Genomic DNA, 21,426 nt, shown 5'->3' on the forward strand with positions numbered 1-21,426 from the left:
TAAAATAAAATAAAATAAAATAAAATAAAATAAAATAAAATAAAATAAAATAAAATAAATAAAAGCAGTACCTCTTCCAAAATGGTAGCATAGAGACCCTAGTAAATTTACTCTCCCCCTAAAACAACAGAACTGCAGGTCAAACAACTAAAATCAACCATATCATTTCCAATGATTCTATTAAGCCACAAAAACAACCAAGAATTTTCCATCCAAGTAGGGCTACTAAACCCCTGGTAGACAGTAGGTATGGGGTTTTCTCTCTCTCCCTAGCTCAGTGGCTTGGTAGCCAAGAACTTGCAGACAATGAACTTGTAGACAATGGAGAGACTAGGTGCTCTGTTAAAAGCACCCTCATCAGACCACAGACAACCTTTTGTTAAACCTGGCATTTCCCTAAGAAGTCTCTACATGACTCAGAGCTAGGCTGGGTGAGGGAAATAAGAGTGAACTCTAGGACATTACAAATAATAACAAAGTGCTGGATACATCTCAGGGGCTTCATACTGTGATTTCTGTTGGAACAAACAAGACCTAAGTGTGGAATTTAGTAGGAAATCTGGGAGAACTAGAAGGCCCTGGAGACTCTGAAAAGCTCGTAGATATTCCTAGGGGTCACAAAGCCTACCTTTCTATGACGATATGCAAGTTCCAGAGACAAGAGCACGGGAAGGAGAGGCACAAGTCACTTCCTTCTGGCTGACCTTGAGGGCCCTCCACAAGCAGGAAGTGATACCAAGGCTGTCATGTAAGATGCCTGAACTTCAAAAGTGTACCTTTTCTCACAGACACCCTTGGCAATGGGTGGAAGACTTAACAGGCCAGACATTTAAGGAAACCTGACTAGTCAGTGATTGACTGCTAGAGTATACCTGTCCAGGCAGGTCAGGTTTAATTCCTAGGAAATCAGGTTTAAAAATAAAATCAAGAACTTAAAAAAACAAAACAAAAACAAAACAAACAAACAAACAAAAAAAACTAGCAGAGAACTCAGATGCTACACACTGCAAAAAATACAAAATATACAGAATTAGTGCAGCAAAGTCACTGAATAAATACATAGGCACAGGAAAACAATAATAACAAAACCCAACTACAATAAACCTTGGAGTGAAGAGAAATCCGATAACATAGTTGTCATAGACTCTTACCTAAAATGTCCAACTGTCAAAGAAAAAGATGAGACATGCAAACCAAGAGGAAACATACATAGGAATAGAAGTCACCAACAGAAAATTTCCCTGAGGGACCCAGATTTCAGTCTTAGTAGTTAGGAAGCTACCGGCCCAGAGAATCCTACCAAAGGAGGCACTTCTCAGACCTGCGTCTGATGACCTGAAAGGTTAACATCAGACATTTGGAAAAGGCTCACAAGAGCCCACTATGTGGCAGGCTCTGTGGGAGGCACAGGGACATGGCTGGAAAAAATAAGTCATTCTTAGCTTTTCTGGACATCCTGCCCTTGTAGCTGACAGTAACGAGAAAGTGAAAACACAATGTCGTAAGGAGCAGCAGCAAAGGGTGATGCTGTTCATGCTTCTATAAAGAAAAGACCAGGGTGCTGGGGAAGCAAAGGAAGGGAGAACTTGATCTTGTCCAAACAAGCTTCCCTAAGGAGGACCATCTTAGCTACATCTTAAAGGACAAAGAAGCTGGGCTGACCCTCATTACAAGTGAGAAATCCAGCATAGACATATTTTTCCCAGCCAAATCTTTGTGACCTTGGATTAGATAATGGTTTCCTACATATAACACCAAAACCACAAATGAGAAGATAAATAGGTAAATTGGACTTCATTAAAATTAAAAAGCTGAGCATCAAAGGATACCATCAGGAAGTAAAAAGACATCACACAGAATGGGAAAAAATATGTTCACATCAGATATGAGCTTACCACATTTTACTATGCTTTACTTTATTGTGCTTTGAAGATGTGTATTTTTTAAAATTGAAGGTTTGTGGCAGCACTGCGTTGCCTGATAATGGTTAGCATTTTTTTTAAGCAATAAAGTATTTTTGATTAAGGTATGTACATTGTTTTTTCAGGTATCATTTTATTGCACCTTCAACAGATTACAATATAGTGTGAACACAACTTTATATGCACTGAGAACCAAAAAAAAAAATTCATGTAACTCACTTTATTGTGATTTTCACCTTATTACAGTGGTCTGAAACCAAACCCGCACTATCTCAGAGGTAAGCCAATATTCAATGAGATATTATTATTCAGAACATATATATATGTGTTTGTGTGTGTGTGTGTGTGTGTGTATATATATATATATATATATATATATATATATCTTAAAAAAAACTTACAAGTCAGTCATAAAAAGACAATCTAATTTAAAAATGGGTTAATAATTTGAATAGACATTTTTCTAAAGAAGATATAAAAGGTCCCAATAAGCACATGAAAGGTGATCAGCAATCACTGATTAGGAAAATGACAAGGTCACAGTGAGATCACACTCCACACTCACCTGAATAACTAAAATAAGAAAGACAGACAATAACAAATTCTGGCAAGTATGTGTTGAAACTGTAACCCTCATACCCTGAGGATGGGAGTGTAAAACAGTGCAGCAACTCTGGAAAATGGTTTGGCAGTTTCTATATGGCCCAGTAATTCCACATACAGGTATATATCCAAGAGAGAAGAAAATTTATTTCTATGCGAAAATGGTACCTTCATGACTACAGCAACATTATTCATGATAGCCAAAAACATGGGAACAACTTAAAATGCTCATAAACAGATGAATGAATAAAGAAAATGTGGTATCTCTGTATGTTAATAATATACTAATGTTAATATACTGACTGTTAATTGGCAATAGGAGGGAGTTACACATTGATATATGCTACCACACAGGTGAATTTTTGAAACTTTACACTAAGTAAAAGTGTCCAGTTGCAAGAAGACCACATGTCATATGACTACATGTATGTGGGATGTTTAGAATATGAGAAAAACATAAATACAGAAAATAGATTAATGTTTGCCCGGGTTTGGGGAATTATGGGTGATGAGGCAGTCTGGAAGCCAGAATGAGAAATATGCAAATATGTAGGGTATTCTTTTGGAGATATTAAAAACATTCTTAAAAATGAGACTATAGTAATGTTTGTAGTTCTATGAATATACTTAAAACACAAACTACGGAACTGGGCAAATTTTACAACATATTAAGTATGCTTAAACTGTAAAAAAAAAAAAATCAAAGTCTTATTATTGTGAAAATATTTTAGGGCTTTGAAATCAAGGGAAAAATATGGAGTTCCCATTGTGGCTCAGCAGGTTAGGAATCTGATTAGTATCCATGAGGATGCAGGTTCGATCCCTGGCCTCACTCAGTGGGTTAAGGATTGGCATTGCCACAAGCTTTGGCACAGGTTGCAGGTGTGGCTCCAAGACAGTGTTGCTGAGGCTGTGGCATAGGCCTGAAGCTGCAGATCCTATTTTGACCCATAGCCCAGGAACTTCCATATGCTACAGGTGCAGCCGTAAGTAGAAGTAAGAAATTTAAAAAAATAAATAAACAAAAAAAAACCCACTGAGTTGAAATCCCCACTTTTCCCTGACAGCTGTATGATCACAGCAATTTTCTGTGGCTTGGTTCCTTCTCCACAAGATCAGAAAAATTATATGTGATGGTTGAATCATTTAACGCACAAAGTAATCACTCTGATTTTCTAGCACATAGTAGGTGGTCAATAAACAGAGATGGCTTTAATTGTTTTGGTAGATACAGTGTGGTCCCGGAGAACAAAGCCCTCATACTTGAGATCTTAACAAAACACAGCTTAGCTGAAAACATTTAGGACATCACAGTAAGAGGCAGAAAAAAACATAACTCACAAGTACCCTGGCATTGTTTATGACATGGATCACTAATACCCTACCAGGAGGTGTGGATTTCTCATCCAGTATTTCTCTTTTCAATTACCATCATCCGTATCATCCCCACCACTGTAATAACTAAGTTAAATCCATTAAGAAAGCATGCTCTGAGCACAGGTTAATTTTTTAAGATGATAGAGCACTTTAGGACTGAGTATTCCAATTAGTTAAGACGGCACAGTTATTATTACTCACAAGCTTAATACTCCCTGTAATAGCTACCATTTAAAGTATGCTGGGCCCGGCTTACTGGCAAAGGAAACGGAGGCTCCCAGCTCACACCATGAGCAGCCCTTCAGCTATGATTTTCTTTAATCCTCACCATGACCTTCTTTTTCAGATGAGGAAACTGTGGTTCTGAAAAGCAGTGGCATTGACATTGACGTAAGGTCATAAGCTCAGCTCACAAGCATTACCCCTGTTTTTTTAAGCCCCTATTTTGTGAGGCAAAAATTGGGTTGCATTTTCAATGACCCTATTTTTAAGTCAAGATTGTCCCAGAAAATCCCAGATGGGTGCTTCTAAAGCTATACTTAGCTTGGCCCCATGAGAAGGTGGCATCTGTCTAAATATTGCTGGATGGTGATGATTATGCTGATAATTACACCAATGATGGAATAACCGTTGAAGACAAAGATAAGTGAGGGAAGGGACAAAAAACTGCTTACACTCAGCAAGAATCCGTCTCTTCCAGGAGGGGCTGGTATGGGCTCCACTTTGTGACAAAGTGGAGCCCATACCAGCCCCTCCTGGAAGCAGGCTCTGATCCAGACATGGGGAAGATGATAGTACTTACACAGCCACTAGTCCTTGCTTTACTGAGCTTAAGTCAGGAAACATGCATTCATAATTACATAAATTCTATCCTATGGAAAGTACTGATGAAATGAAAAAGAGAAAAGGGGGTTAGAGAGTGCTGGGGCAAGGAAGGGTGTGGATTTTAAATACGGGTAAAGAGTGAAGGGTTATATTTAGGCAAAGTTCTGAAAGGAGCAAGGCATGTAGTAAACTGGAAAAGAGCTTTGTGGAGTTTCCATCGTGCCTCATGAATCTGACTAGTATCCATGAGGACACAGGTTCAATCCTTGGCCTCATTCAGTGGGTTAAGGATCCAGTGTTGCTGTGAGCTGTGTTGTGGGTCACAGACGTGGCTTAGATCTGGCGTTGCTGTGGCTCTGGCGTAAGGCTGGTGGCTACAGCTCCGATTGGACCCCTAGCCTGGGAACCTCCATATGCCGTGGGTCCCTTAAAAGACAAAATAAAATAAAATAAATTTTAAAAAGAAAAGAGCTTTATAGACAGAGGAACAAATTCAAAGGTTTTAAGGTGCATTTTAGTTTTGACCCTGCAAGTACAAACAACAAAAGAAGAAGAAGAAGAAGGAAAAAAAAAAAAAACAGATATCTGGTGGTCATTCAAAACTTTACAGCAAAGGAACCCAGCAAGAAAGCTAAGAAATAGCCTAGAAAATAAGAGAAAATATCCACAAGTCAACTATCTGAGGAGAATCTAGGATTCAGGATAAATGAAACACTCAACAACAAACAGACAAAAATCCCTATCGAAAATGGGCAAAGGATTTGAGCAGACCTTTGTCCAAAGAAGAGATATACAAGACCAACAAGCACATAAAAAGATGTTGGGCATCCTTCGTTTTTAAACAGATAACATTCAAATCCATTATGAGACACCACTTCACACCTGCTAGGAGCACTATCATCAGAAAAGAGACAAAGGTTTGCTGAAGATGTAGAGAGGTCAAGTGGGTCCAAATTACAGAAGGACTGGGCAATCACTGGTCTTACTTGAAGATGTGAAGACGCTGGATCTTTATGGTCAGGAAGAAATGTCCTTAGGTTTCAAGGTTAAGAAGAAACTGAAGATTGATGGGAAGAAGCAAGAAAACCCATCATCCCCACTACAGATGGTGCAGGCTGTGCCTGGGGAAAGGCCAAGCTGGAGGTGAGAGTGTTTCCATTCTATACCTAATTTCATCACAGCCAGCAGGAGTAAGAATGCCATGATAAGGCACAAGAGAAAGAGGAATCAGGAGTTCCTGTCATGGCGCAATGTGGAAACGAATCTGACTAGGAACCATGAGGATTCAGGTTTGATCCCTGGCCTCACTCAGTGGGTTACAGATCCAGCATTGCTGTGGCTGTGGCATAGGCCAGCAGCTGTAACTGAGTAAATTCCCAGGCTTCTCCATCTGAGCATCTGGCAGAGTGAATTGCCATTGATGAAGCTGGGAAATCATGCTGGAGAATGTGCCTTCACTGACAGGTTGGAGGCCCAAATGACTGTGTGTAAACTAAAGCAGGGCAAGACAGCCTGATGCAAGGCAGCTTTTCAAGACCAGGGAATTCTATGATGCATCACCATCAGTCACTTATTTTAACCTTTACAAAATTCACTTTCTACCATAATGACCTTTCAAGTCCAGGATGAAAGAAAAGTTCACATTCTGTCATTTGATGAATGAGGTCCATCATATTTGTCTTTGGCACATCTTTCTTGACAGCTCCCACCCTCTGGGCTTCTTCTCCCATGGACTATTTGTGATCCATAAACAAACCTGTCTCAAGGATGCTGCCCTTAGCTGCAGGGGAAGAAGAAACACACCAGTTATCACCTTTTTCATCAACATAGATGCCATTTCTACTGTGAGATTTTCATTAAGTGGCACAGGAAGAAAAAAAAATAAGAAAGAGAGAACAGACATAGAAATGGCTAGTGCTTAAAAAATGAAGCCATGGGGAGTGCTTTCCATGCACTATTAATGTTAATGGAGTGGAATCGCTCCATCCTCTTAATTAGACTCATAATTCTTAACCTTTAGGTAAACTGTGTATTCAGGCACGATAAAGAATGAGAAATGAAATTAGCATTGCCCTGAGGCAGGAGAGCACACATCCACCAAAGACCGAAGGGCCCTGGTGAAGAAGTAGGGGAGGCAGTCCACTTCCCTTGATTAAAGAGCACCACGGAACAGGTGTGATGGAGCAGAATGAAATACATGAATGCACGGCTGTTCAGTGACAAAGGTATCCTCATATGTAAAGTATGAAATACCTGGCCTGGCTAAGACACCGGAATCCCAGGTTATCCAATTAAGGACACAGAATTCTGGGGCACCCAGAGCACATGTGTTTAGATTAAAGAATCCTCCAAGACAGCCTAAAGACTCTCTCCTTTACTCCTTCATTTAGCAGGAGACAGGACTGCTTTTCTAGAGGCAACCCATCAGAACTCTAGTGCTCTTGGCATATCCTATAGAGGTGCATTCAAATTGTCTGCAGCATAAACCACCCCAGGTCATACTTTCTTTTCACTTTCTTCATTCACGTATCGGTTAAAATTTCTCCAGCTGCCAGATGCTTAAAGTCTTTCCTAACAGCAAAGGATTTCTACCGATCTCTAACTGCCCATCTTCACATCTGCCACATCTTTTTCAGACAGCACCTCTAGCTAGCATAAAATGTATATTTTAAAATCCATAGTACTTATCTCCCTTTGGTTCTATGCTTTAGTCCATGCACCATCACCTAAACATCTTGGAGGTTCAAAACAACATATGCAAACATAAAATATGGAGCCACAGAAGACACAACAGTAGGCAAGGAACCCAAGGTTCTGGAATGTACTCCATGCAGGATGGCCCAGCAGGTGCTCCCTGCCTTGGGCACCTGCAGAGTGGTTAGTGCACCAGCCCTCCTTGGCCAAGAGCAGCCCTGTCTGCTTTGCCAGCTCTCGTGCTGCCAGGTTGAGTAAGTCAGCATTCAGAGCATGAGGGAAAATATGTCAACAGTGCACTGTGGCATGATGGTATATACTTACAAACACACACACATGGACAATATTTCAGAGGCAACAGATTCACAAAAGCAGCACTAAATGGGACATTTGTGTGAATGGAAAAATACATAATGTTTTTGAGCTACACACCCACATGTGCATACAGAAACAGTTTTATCCACCTGCTGGTTCAGGTTTTCTAACTAATTACAATATTAATTTTAAAAATTCACTCTGATTTTCAGAAAAAGATGGCATAAAAGACTACTTTCCCAATAGAAATTTTCCAATTTAGGTTGACATTAGCAAACACTAACACTAAAACTGTCATATTATCTAAATAGTAAAGCTAACTTTGATATTAATCAAATATTTGATTTTATATAAAACTGAATTTCAGGCTACCTATATTCATACATGCATGAAATTAGGTAGACTTACAGCTTTAAAAATAGCTTATAATAGTTTAGAGGTCTTATACCTTTTTCTTTGGTATGTCCACATTTTTTAAAAAAGGAAAAAATGATATATTTTATGAGATGAGAAGAGAAAAGCAATTTTGCAAATGCCCTTTTATTCCACTTCTTATTTCCTTTGCTGTTCCTTTTTTCCTTATTTTTTTTCATTGTTAAGAACATTGAGGCTAAGCAGCAATTACTGCTGTTTCTTCCAATTCTAGGCATGTGGTGGGAATATTTCCTGGTCCCTTGGTATTTGAAGGTATTTGCAGGTATGTGAAGGATAGCAGAATATGTCACCCCAAAATATTCCCTTTGGCAGAAGGATTAATTTGAGCTAAAGCAGAGACAAGGAAAGCTTCTTTCCTCCCATGTGCCTAAAAGCAGGGCATGTATTTTCAAAGGTGGCCATCTCCCCTCTCCACCAAAAAGGACAAAGGTGAATGACCTGGAGACAACATCAGAGCCTGTCAGCCTGGTGAGGGCACCAGAAGGATTTGCATAACAAACTTTACTAACTAGCCATTATCTTTACAGTTGGAAGCCTAAAGGGACTGTCCTTTATTTCGCTATTTTTCCATATATTTATTGTTCTTTGTTGAAGATGCTATATGAGCTCGAGTTCTAAGCCACCTCTCTGAATTACTCATTTTTCTCTGGGTGTCTCTCATCCATATAGGAGGTACACATGTTAGCAAACTTCAGCTTGTTTTTCTCAAATACCATATGATATCACTTATAACTGGAATCTAATATCCAGCACAAATGAACATCTCCTCAGAAAAGAAAATCATGGACTTGGAGAAGAGACTTGTGGTTGCCTGATGGGAGGGGGAGGGAGTGGGAGGGATCGGGAGCTTGGGCTTATCAGACACAACCTAGAATAGATTTATAAGGAGATCCTGCTGAATAGCATTGAGAACTATGTCTAGATACTCATGTCGCAACAGAAGAAAGGGTGGGGGAAAAAACTGTAACTGCAATGTATACATCTAAGGATGACCTGACCCCCTTGCTGTACAGTGGGAAAATAATAATAATAAAAAAAAATCATCCAAAAAAAAAATATGCCTTTTAGGTGTATTTTTTAAATGAATGTATAGTTGATTTACAGTGTGGTGCCAATTTCTGCTGTAGAGCATAGTGATCTAGCCATACATATAATCTGCCTTTTATTAAAAGTTTCTCAGTCAAGAACTCAGAAGTTTAGAGGAGAATTATTTTTCTTCCCTTTCATATTTCATTCTGGGCAATGAGTTACAAGCAGGAGTGACATATGTCACTCCCAGGCTGATGCAGGTTTGAGGGATTCCAAAGTCCTCCCTTCCTCTTTCAAGGTGACACTTGAAAGACAAGCTACTCCATCATTTTGGGTCCTAGAGGTAGAAAACATACAGCAGACCCTCCAGACAATCCATGATGAATATCTGGCCTCCCTGAAAAATGAAACATCATCGTTTTATCACTTTGAGAGGTTCTGATTTTCTTTCCTTCCTTCCTTCCTTCCTCCCTTCCTCCTTCCTTCCCTCTTCATTGTTATGGTAGCACAATTTAGCTTATCCTGTCTGATATAAGAATGCAGATTCTCGGTTTTCAAAATATTTTTTGACCATAATCTCACATGATTTTCACATATAAGAAAGACTTTTTTTTGAGTATCTACTTTATGCCAGGTGGCAAGCAAGGCTCTATAAGGATACAGAAATAAATAGGTCTCAGTGGTTATCCTTTAAGAACTCACAGAGTTGGAGAAGTCTCACTTGGAGAAGAAATTTTTATTTCAATTTTACCACTCAGGAAACTTATGTCCTCTGTAAACCCTAGCTGCCAACAAATTACCAACCCAGGGCACCAACAGCCATACACCCCCATCTCCCTCTACCAAACTCATTGTGGATAGCACTGTTTTCATAGTTGCATTCATTGTAGCTGGATTCTTGTTTTTCAACATTATACCATGAGGCCCTTGGGTAGGTCACATGGGGTTAGTTGTCCAAGATCATGTCTCCATATTGAGAATGTATTCAACTTTACTCGATTCAAAATACAATAACATATAGGATCTTAATTCATACTCAATTACCCAAAAGGTTTTCTTTCTCTTCCTTCCTCCTCCCTCTCTTCTTTCCTTCCTCTCTTCTTTCTTTCCTTCTCTTTCCTTTCTCTCTTTTTATTAATCCTTCCAAGGTTTTTGCAACTATTCCAATATTCAGACATCTTATCTTTTCTAAGCTCAATTCAAAAATTTTGCTGAATATACAGATGGGTTGTTAGAGTGTCAGCAACTTCATTTCTGATTTTCTCCTTATCTGACTTCTTTTCCCTGTCAGTGACGTGTTCATGGAGAGAATTAGTTTTATATCCTTGGGGGAATCTTATGAAATGATTATCCAGATAGAGTCTGGAGTGACTTCAGACTGTACCTATATAAAGACAGTTTACTGAGCAGAATCCAGTTTGGCTTGATTCAGTTCAAGGGAATGTTGAATAACACATCTGGGTAGCTGGTGACCTGGCATATTCAAGCAATGATTGTTTCTGCTTGTCTGTAAAACACAATTTAAACAGGTTTTAAGAATCATGAGAGTTCCCATCGTGGTGCAGTGGAAACGAATCTGACTGGCAACCATGAGGTTGTGGGTTCAATCCCTGGCCTTGCTCAGTGGGTTAAGGATCCGGCATTGACATGAGCTGTGGTGTAGGTCACAGATGCGGCTCGGATCTGGTGTGGCTGTGGCTGTGATATAGGCCAGTGGCTACAGCTCCAATTGGACCCCTGACCTGGGAACCTCCATATGCTGCCAGTGCAGCCCTATAAAGACAAAAACAAAAAAAACCAAAAAACAAGAATCATGTGTGTTTCTACAGACATGGATAGGGTCATGTGGTTCTTACTGTACTTCACCTCTGTGAACCTCAGTTTGTTCATCAGCAATAACTTCAAGACATAGTAAGGATTAAATGAGGTGGTTTTACAGTTCACCTATACTGAGAATTGGAAATACTTATTAAAAAGCTTAGCACATAGCAAGTATTAGATTCAAAGGCTATGTGTAATATTATCTTTACTGTTCCTTTTTCCTCCACTTTAAATGCCTCCTCCATAGGGATTAGTAGGACTCTTAAAAGAAAAAAAATCTATGTACATATATACATAAAATGCAAAATACATTATAATATATAATTATGTAATAAAATAGATTATATAATATACTATAATGTATATATGCACATATGTATATATGCACGCACACACACACAAGCATTATACATAGAAAAGAGTTTGTTTTCCTTACACACAAATATACACACATGACATTTTGTGACCAGATACACTCATCATATAAATATGCTTCCTTAGGTAAGCATATCTTTCCTCCTTTGGTAGAACTATCACACCAGACAAAGTATCTGAGCTCAGGATTTCAATCCTCTTTCCCTTCGTCCTTTCTTGACATCTGTGTCTTACTTTTAAGAGTCATGGGCTTTGAAGTTACATCAGTGTGGATTCAGACCCTTCCTATAACGATCTAGGGCTTCCTACTTTACCTCTAAGTCCCCATTTCTTCACTTACAGGACTGGAATAATAACATCTTATTCAGTGGTTGATGTAAGAATATAAAAGTGTGTGTGATATGTTTCTTTTTATATTAATAACATAACTCATATTGTGACTCACATTGTATCACATGCAACTCACAGTGTATTTCCATTGTTGCAGAGTTGACTTTGTTCATCAAAACCAATCCTTCTTTTATGTTCCCTTCTATATATCTAAGACCCAATGCTTCTTACCTCTTTCCCTGATCAATCTTTTGGTGGTGTCTCCTCTGGACCCAATCCATTCTCTTTACAACCTTCCTATCTTATTCTCCAGCTCAAGCTGTCTTCCTCACTCAGTGAGAACAAATTAATCAATCTTCAGAAGCATTCTGTGAGGTTTCTAAACACAGACAATCCTCCCTCCTTCCTACCCTTCTTCCTCCCCACCCTTTCTGCCTCCTCATCTTGAATAGTCAGCAAAGCCTCAACTGCTTCCTTCCTAAATGGAGCTTTCCCCCCCTCCTTGAGGGTGAATCAGACCACTCTCCCTCCACACCTCTTCACACCATGGACTCTTGCCTATGCTCTGGCCAGAAAGAAGGGATGACTCTCCACACCCAGAAGACCTCTGGGGGTTACCTAAGGAGAAGTAAGTTCTCCTTTCCAAAACATTCTGCACCTTGCTAACATATGCACATTGTCTCTAATTCTGCTGACAAGAGCACAAGCTCCTAAAACTGTAGTAGCTCCTATGACAAGCCCCTCTACATATGCATTCACAATCCCCAGAAAAGTCTACACGTTAGGTTCCTATGTCACCCATTTTGCAGATGAGAAAATGCTAACTCAGATATTCCAGTTATTTGACCACTTAGTAAATGAGTGACAGAGCAGGGGAATTCAGTGACATACTACTGAGGTTATAGCTTAACAATCTTTACACACCTAGCACACTGCTTGTCATTTCTCATCAGACCACACACACACACACACACACACAGAGGAAAGCACGAAGGAATAAAAATACCAGGATGCACACACTCCTGCCTCTTAGCAAATGCGAGGACAGTGACAGTTATGGGTACAAAGTCACCTCTGTCATTTCAAAAAACTTAGGTACGTTGAGAAATTAAATTATTAAGAGCATGGTATGCATCTACCAATCCCAAACTCCCCATCACAAAGAACTATATCCAATCTCTTGGGATAAGACAAGAGAAAAGGAATGGGAGTTCTCATCATGGCTCAGCAGTTAACGAACACAACTAGGATCCATGAGGATGCAGGTTCAATCCCTGGCTTCACTCAGTGGGTCAAGGATCCAGCGTTGCTATGAGCTGTGGTGTAGGCTGGCAGCTGTAGCTCCAATTCATCCCCTAGCCTGGGAACTTCCATATGCAGCAGGTGTGGCAGAAAGAAAAGAAAGAGAGAGAGAGAAAGGAAGGAAGGAAGGAAGGAAGGACGGACGGAAGGGAATGTGCATAAATATATGACTGGGTCACTTTGCTGTACAGCAGAAATTGACTCAACAATCTTAATCAACTATACCTAATAAAAATAAATTTAATAATACAATAAATAAATAAAGAGCAGTTTTCCAACCATTTTTATCCTTCCAATGATGTGAATACAATCAATGCCATTTTGGAGTTCCCGTCGTGGCGCAGTGGTTAACAAATCCGACTAGGAACCATGAGGCTGCGGGTTCGGTCCCTGCCCTTGCTCAGTGGGTTAACGATCTGGCGTTGCCGTGAGCTGTGGTGTAGGTTGCAGATGCAGCTCGGATCCCGCGTTGCTGTGGCTCTGGCGTAGGCCAGTGGCTACAGCTCTGATTCAACCCCTAGCCTGGGAACCTCCATATGCCGTGGGAGCGGCCCAAAGAAATAGCAAAAAGACAAACAAAACAAAACAAAAACAATCAATGCCATTTTTTGTCAACCTAACTTTCAGGATGGTAAGCTGAGGCTTCCTAAGGTCTCCTGGCTGCTACCTGGTGGACCAGGTGCTTGAACCCAGGCAGTGATGGCAGGGCACAGGCTGCTCCCTGGACCCTGCTAACTCCCTCTGGCTTGGTTGTCACCAGGACTCTAAGGGAAGAGATGGAGGCTCAGGTCCAACTTCCTGTGAAATGCCATCATAGCACTAAATCTATGTGGACAAGTGGGCTTCACCTGGGCAGTGGGGATAACTGCTTTTCCAAGTCTCCCTTACAACCTGCTGAATATGCTATAGTGTAAATAATGTAATCCACGTATAAATACTCTAAGGTAAGAAGTTAGTGTTCTTGACTTGTTCTGACCTTGGGGATCTGCCTACTTCCCAGTCAGTATTACCATATAGGAGGCATTTCTGAGTATATTAGTTTCCTAAAGGTACCAAAAAAAAAAAAATCACCTACCATATAAATAAATAAATCATCGTAGTTCATATCCTTAAGAGTCTCAGAAAAAGGCCTTCTGTCTCTGTCTCTCTCTCTATTTTTTATTTGTTTGTTTTACTGGCCCGTCTCCTTCCTCAATGTGATAAGAAATTAATAAACTGTGACTTGCATTTTAACTCACTTTGTGTTGGTCAGTATAGAATCAGGAAGTGTCAGGGCTGAAAGGACACTTCGTGAGCATCACAAATAACCTGGGAGAATGGAGATGGGAAACTTAAGGCCATTAAAATGTAAGTACATGTTCAAGGTCACGGAGAATCCATGGTGGTGCTGGAAGCAGGACGGCAGCTCCCACCACCTGGTCTAGCCCTTACCACTTTATGAAGCTACTTTCCACAGGTTCAGACAAATACACCTCTGTTACCATGTGTACCCTGCCATAATATGAAAACTAGAGACACTTAGTATTCATTGAGGATGGACTTTATCTTCTTTTGACTACCACTCACTGTTTGCTGGGTGCTGGGTTTTGTTCTAGGCACTCTCAGGACAAAGAGGTAAGTGGGACAAAGATGTCCCCTTTTTAATGAAGCTCACCGTCTAGTGACAGAGGCTATAGTAAACAAGTGAATAAACAGGAAGAAGGCATCAGGCGGTAATAACCTCTATGCAATAACATCCTATGAAAATAGGATGGGATGGAATATTACTCAGCCATGAAAATAAATGAAATAATTCCATTTGCAGCAACATGGATGGACCTAGAGATGATCACACTAAGTGAAGTAACTCAGACAGAGAAAGCTAAATACCACACAATGTCGCTTATATGTGGAATCTAAACAAAGAAATGACACAGATTAACTTATTTACAAAACAGAAATGTACTCACAGACTTCAAAAACAAAGATATGGTTACCAAAGTGAAAGGTGGGGGGGGGTGGACTGGGGGTTTGGGATTTATGCACTATTGCATATGAAATGGATGGTCAGAGGGAGCCTGCTGTATACCACAGGGAACTCTACTCAATATTCTGTAACAGTCTATATGGGGAAATAATCTGAAAGAGAATGGCCATGCGTATATGTATAACTGAATCACTTTACTGTACACCTGAAGCCAACACAACATTGTAAGTCAATTCTCTATTCCAATAAAACTTAAAAATCAATTTATTAGAAAATTTAAAAAATTCCCTTCCCCCCAAAAATGATGAAATGAAAAGAGTAATAGGGAGGATACTTTAGCATATGTCAAGTTCAGGTTGAGAGCTCAGGCATGGGGAGGGGAGCAAGGACTCGGAATAGAGGACAGTAAGTGTATGGGTACCAAGGGTGACGGGGGCAATGTCAGCAAGAAACTGCATAGAGGGAAATAGGGTGAAGTGTAGTTGGCAGGCGGGCAAACAGGATCTGGGGAGGGTCCTGTGAACCCCAAGCGGGTAGAGGTCTGGGGTCTCATGTTAAAGGTACTGGAAAGGGTTTGAATCCAGGTTATACAATCTCATTTTGGAAAAACTATCCCTGTGGCTGTTGCCTGAGATCTAAAGTGCAGAAAGGTAGGGTGCAGGGCGGAGAAGGAGAGGAAGCTGGAATGGGGTGCACTTGTCAGTTCTGGTCTGGAGATGAGGAATTGGAGAGCAGGGGCCAGAGGAGCACCAGCTGAGGCTGGTGAGTCCGAGCATTTGTGGGTGTTTGGAATGTGGATGGGAAATGGAGAGGAGGCAATAGGTCCAAGATGGAGCGTGGTACCACTTATTAAAACGAGAATGACGGGTGCATGAGGGGACAGGAGTGGTCGGCAGAGAAGGCGACACAGACATAAATCTGAGACACTGGACAGCGCCCTTGCGTAGGTAAATGCCATGCATACAATAACTGAAATGTAGCTTAGAAAACAATATGCCCACCAGCCAGCAAGAGGCATACCCCCCCAGCTGAACTCTTCCACCAGACATGTGGTGGGGTTCTGAGACCCTCTCCTGGCTGTCAGGGGAACTAATATTCCCTTTGCTGTTTGCAAAATATGATATGCCAGCTCAAGCAAGTAGTATCTTGCTTGTCTATACATGACCCAGCATCCACTCATTACACTTTACAGATAAGGAAACTGAGGCTCAGAAGGATCGTGCAACCTACTCAAGGTCTCAGAGCTAATAAGTAGAAAAAGCGAACTTTAAGACCAGTGTTTATGACTGGAAAATGTATACTCTTCACACAGTAGCCATTACGCAGCAAAGGCTGATGTTAATTAAGTAATGCAGCAACAGTGAAATAAATCATTCTAAACACCCAAAAAAGTGCTTTTTTTCATGCTGCTGCAATGGTATTACATCTTCAGTTTAGACAAGAGGACCCTTCTTCCTGTACACACATCTGAGATCAAATAAGTTAACATGGTCTTCCATAAAGTGGTGAGAAAAATAAAAACTTTATTATATACAGGGTCCAAATGCTGAATTGTGGATCATTCACACTGATTATGCAAGTAATGAATGGTCTGAACAAAAATTCATCTGCAGCCATGCACAGTTGGTGTCTTGGATTTATGTGGGATAGTTTTTATTTTCCTGAGAAATGCCCACACCGCTAGTTCCATGCAGGTGTATGTCATCTTTGTAAAATCTGCCCACCTCTAATTTTGACTTTATGTCCCCAATGAAAAACCCAGAGTGAGTTATTAGAACATTAGGAAAGGTGGCTTTCACGCACAGTAAAATGCACTGACTTGATTCATGCGACGGTCTTTTTATACTTTTTGAGACCTGTGGCAAACACTTATAAACACATTTTTGCTGTATGACTCTAGGGACGGGGAAAGACCCTAAAAGGGAAAAAAACTACAGTGTCAGACATATTTCCAGGCTGAATTAGAACTGAGTCATCATTTGCTGTCAGAACATCAAAGAACAGATCACTTACACTGAGTTGGAAAGAACCAGGTTTGAATCATGATTCTGCTCTACATTCACTGTGTCTCCTTAAGCAAGTTGACTATTCATCTTAAGTTTTTGAAGAAGACATGGTCATTTTAAACAGGTCTGTACGATAACCCCATTAAAGATGGAGTCAAGGAGTTCCCGTCATAGGACTAGTACCCATGAGGATGTGGGTCTGATCTCTGGCCCCACTCAGCAGGTCAAGGATCCGGCATTGCCATAGTAGCTGCGGTGTAGGTCACAGTTGTGGCTCAGATTCCACATTGCTATGGCTGTGGTGTAGGCCAGCAGCTGCAGCTCCAATTCGACCCCTACCCCTGCAACCTCTATATGCTGCAGATGCAGCTGTTAAAAGATAAATAAATAAATAAAATTTAAAAATTGAGTCAAATTTGCCTCCCTTTGAATACAGTCTAGTCGTGATTGTCTTTTCATAATCAGAAAGCTGCAGAAGTAAGGTTGCTTGACTCTCAATTAACAAAGTGCAAGTTTTCAACTGGGTTACTCTGTGTCTTGGGCTGTTTGTCTCTGAAACCTTCCCACTGTATTATGAGAAAGTCACGCTGCCACATGGAAAGACCAAATGTCCAGCTGAGGTCCCAGCCCACAACCATCACTGACTGAGTGAGCCTGCCTTCTGGGGACCCCCAGCCCCAGCCTCAGGAGGTGTGGAGCAGAGCAGAGTGGCTTACATTCCGCTGGACCCCACCCCAAAGGCAGATTCGGGGCAGAATGAGCATTACTTATTTTAAACCATTACGTTTTGTGGTGATTTGTTACATAACTATTGATGGCCAGACGATGAACATTTTCTTTGGATACCTGAAATCCTTTTTTTATTATTTTCCTTTCCTCTTTGAGACCTTGCTATTTTTTTTTGCCCTGTGTGTTATTTTGGAATGCACGTGGAAGTTAAAGCTGAAGAGACATGCATTTGAAACTGGTCTCTAGCAATAAGTAGCCATAAGACCTTGTGCGAACCACCTAACTTCTTAGAGCTTCCTCTTCCATTGATAAAAATGAAAATGATAATGCAAACTTCATGAGGCCATTGAGAGGATTAAATGCAATAACATTTGAAATGCCTGGCACACAGAAGGAGCTTAGTAGCCAAGAGCCAATATCATTAGCATCAGTGATATCAGAGAGTATGCATCACAGGCACCGTGACTTCTTTATAGATTCTTGCTGTACATGAAGTAGAAATAGCTTTTTATTAAAGAGATTTCAAATACCACTCTGGTGTTTTGTCTTCCTGGCATAGTTTTGTGTTTTTGTTGTATTGCTCCTTCGACAAAAACTGTTTTTAATAGTATGGTGGCAGGCTGCTGTAGTGAAAGACCATGGATTTTGGGATCAGTTCCACCCAGGTATTGTGTGAGTGTGTGTGCATGTGCATGTGAGTGTGTGTGTACATATGTGTTTGGTTTGTTTCTTCTATTCCTATTACAATTATATGGGAAGAAACACTGTTTTTTTTTTTTTTCCAGTTTTATTCCTACTGGCCAGAAAACTATGTGGCATGTATTGGATAATGAATAAATAGTTCTTGTATGAAAGAAAATGCATTCATCTTTTGACTGATGTTGGGGACAAATAAATAATAAACTCCAGGGTACCTCGAAGTGCTACTTCTTTTCTATCAGTAATTTGACTTATCTGCTTCACAGTATTCCTTCCATAGATTTCTTTTTTTTTTTTTTTTTTTTTGTCTTTTTGCTATTTCTTTGGGCTGCTCCCGCGGCATATGGAGGTTCCCAGGCTAGGGGTCTAATCGGAACCATGGCCACTGGCCTACGCCAGAGCCACCGCAACGCAGGATCCAAGCCGCGTCTGCAACCTACACCACAGCTCACGGCAACGCCGGATCGTTAACCCACTGAGCAAGGGCAGGGACCGAACCCGCAACCTCATGGTTTCTAGTCGGATTCGTTAACCACTGCGCCACGACAGGAACTCCAGATTTCTAAACCTAAGTATTAGCTTTGTACACTTTGGAGGTTGAATACTACAGATGGACATGAGGATTTATACACCCAGGTGCATTTTCAGTTATTTTTAGACATACAAAGGTTATACAGTAAGTATATATACCAATACATAATATATATTACATAGCATTTACTAAATGCTGTAAAAATAATGTATATACATTTTTTCTTACATACTATAGTGTGTGTATATATGTGTATATATAATCTAAACTATATACCACATATTATATAGATAGCCAGTTAGCTGTACGCTCACTAAAATACCATTAATTAGGGGGAAAGAGGAAATTTGAGAGTTTGGAATGCTTTAAAACAAGCAATAAATAAATAAATAAATAAATAAATAAATAAATAAATAAACCAGGTAGGACTGTACTGCTTTCAAAGAACTGGAACATAACTAGGATAGCATTGACTCCAGGTGACAGCGCTCATGGTCCTGCAGGAATACATGAACAGGAGCCCATCACTGGCAGGGAAACGAGGCCTCAGAAGTGCTAGTGGGCACTCCGTCATTAGTTCTGCCAAGAAACTTAAGTCTTACAACAAACTTGTTTGCAGGACTGATTTGCTTGACACATGCTTCCTGTTCAGAACCGATGTAAATCGAGCTCAGTCCGTCTCATGCTATTAGATTCCAAAGGAACTGGGTCTGAATTTCCTATGATTTCATATGGTTCAAGACTGACCTCTCTTTGCTCACAGATTTCCTATGAAGGGTATCCCCAAATAGGCTTTCACTACACCAAATTCTAAAAGCAAAAAGTCACCTACCCCAGATCCTTATACCCAAGAAGTAAATCCAGTGAGGAATTCAGGCACCATGAAGACTATTAGAGAAGAATGTGGGGGAAGGTCGGGCTTTCAGTCCCCACAGCCCTGCAGGGACTGGGCACTCAGCTTCCCCATGTGGTCACTTTCCTGCCTTCCTCTTGTCTTGTCTTCCTTCTGGGGAATGGGTGGGTTATGGACCTAAGTGGACATGTGGTTAAAGCACTGTTCAGACTCTGGCCCTGTATGTTTCCAGAACTGGGTTCTACTTCATTTCGTATGCTTATCACATACTACCTTCAGGATCTGGCCTCAGGCAAATCCCCACAGAGGTGCAGACCAGGAGAAAAGTCCTGGGCTCCATGGGCAGCCTTTGGGCCTGGGAACAAGTGGCCACCCCTCCCTGTTGACATGATGCGGCTGAGAACCAGCCAGCTGAGTCATCCTGTCCAGAAGCTGCTCTGTAGCACAGGGTTTCAGTCCTACAGCAAACTTGGGGTAAGAAGCAGCTACAGAGATGTGTGGGAATAGTGAAGAGATCCTCCCTGTAGATCCCATGGCTTGGAACTCTGGCTCCTGGCAGAGCTTCTGGTAGGAACCTTCAGTTAAAGAGACAAATGACACATCTCATTGGCTGGCACTTATCAGCAGCTCTGGGCAAGGATATTAGAAGAAACTGTCAGAAAATGACAGTGTCGAGGTTCAGTCACTAACTAAATGAGAAAGACAGGCAGCGAACCAGGCCTGACCTCATCCTGCCTGTCATCCCTTGCTTTCTGCTTCTGTTGACACTAGAAGAACGGAACTAGAGCCAGAGGCCATAGCAGAGGGAGGGACACAGAAGGAGGCTCTGGGGTCCATGGGGACACATGGAGGGGGTGTGGGCCATGAGCTGCAGCATGTGAGCCCGGGCACTGCCAGCCTCTGAAGACACCCAGGACCTTGCCCTTCTCAAGCCGCCCCGAGAATCACACAGCCTTGGCACAGGTAGCCCTGGTGACCTGCCTTTCTCTGCATCTACATGTTGTTATAAAAAACAGAAATTCATACAAATTTGGGTATTCTCTGATAACCCCATTTCCTTAAACCATTGGCTCTCTGAATTTTGTGTGGTGGGTCCAAAGTCACCTCCTTGCTTTGACGTCAGGCAGGCAGAGCTGGGTACAAGAACCAGGTCAGCTGTGGGGGTGCTGACCAAGCATCTCGCTCTCTAAGGCTGTTTCCTGGCATGCTGGATGGGACAACCCTGACTGTGCAGGATGATCATTGGATTAGAAATTATACTGTACAACCCCCCGCATGTACCCTCAAACATCAGAAATGGTTATTTATCTCTCTCTCATCTTCTCTTCTTTTTCCTCTTCCTATCATTACCTGTGTGCCTAGCACAGAGGAGAATCTATAACGAGAAGACATCCTTCATCCTTTCCTGCTATTGACCTGAGTCCACTGTAGCCACAACTTGTAATATCTTACTTCTCTTACTAATCTCGGCTACTCATAGTATCTCCTCCAATGAGCTATGCTGGTCAGAGTACACATATTTTTAAATTAACAACAAATATTTATCATTGTTTTTGATCTTCCTCTGCAGGTATGAGATCCCAGAGTTGAAATAAAGTGATAAAGCCTGTTGT

The 21,426-nt window shown here is 41.0% G+C and overlaps 1 protein-coding gene across 4 annotated transcripts in view; it reads right to left on the reverse strand.

Moving 5' to 3' along the window:
* CNTNAP5 (contactin associated protein family member 5) overlaps positions 1-21,426 on the reverse strand; it is an 865,075-nt gene that overhangs the window by 217,384 nt on the left and 626,265 nt on the right. Inside the window, exon 14 of one of the 4 annotated variants that reach the window (XR_014829313.1) lies at positions 18,497-18,875. The exons of 2 other annotated variants lie outside the window; for them this stretch is intronic. The gene's annotated coding sequence lies outside the window, so the exon portion shown is untranslated. Of the gene's footprint in view, positions 1-18,496; positions 18,876-21,426 lie in introns of those variants that run through there. One more of the 4 variants, XR_014829314.1, reaches the window with a different exon arrangement.

Source organism: Sus scrofa, chromosome 15 (genome assembly GCF_054392235.1).
Source record: "Sus scrofa isolate SSC_HxYL_T2T_F1_AM1 chromosome 15, Sscrofa_HxYL_maternal_Yorkshire_Landrace_v2.0, whole genome shotgun sequence".
Lineage (NCBI taxonomy): Eukaryota > Metazoa > Chordata > Mammalia > Artiodactyla > Suidae > Sus > Sus scrofa.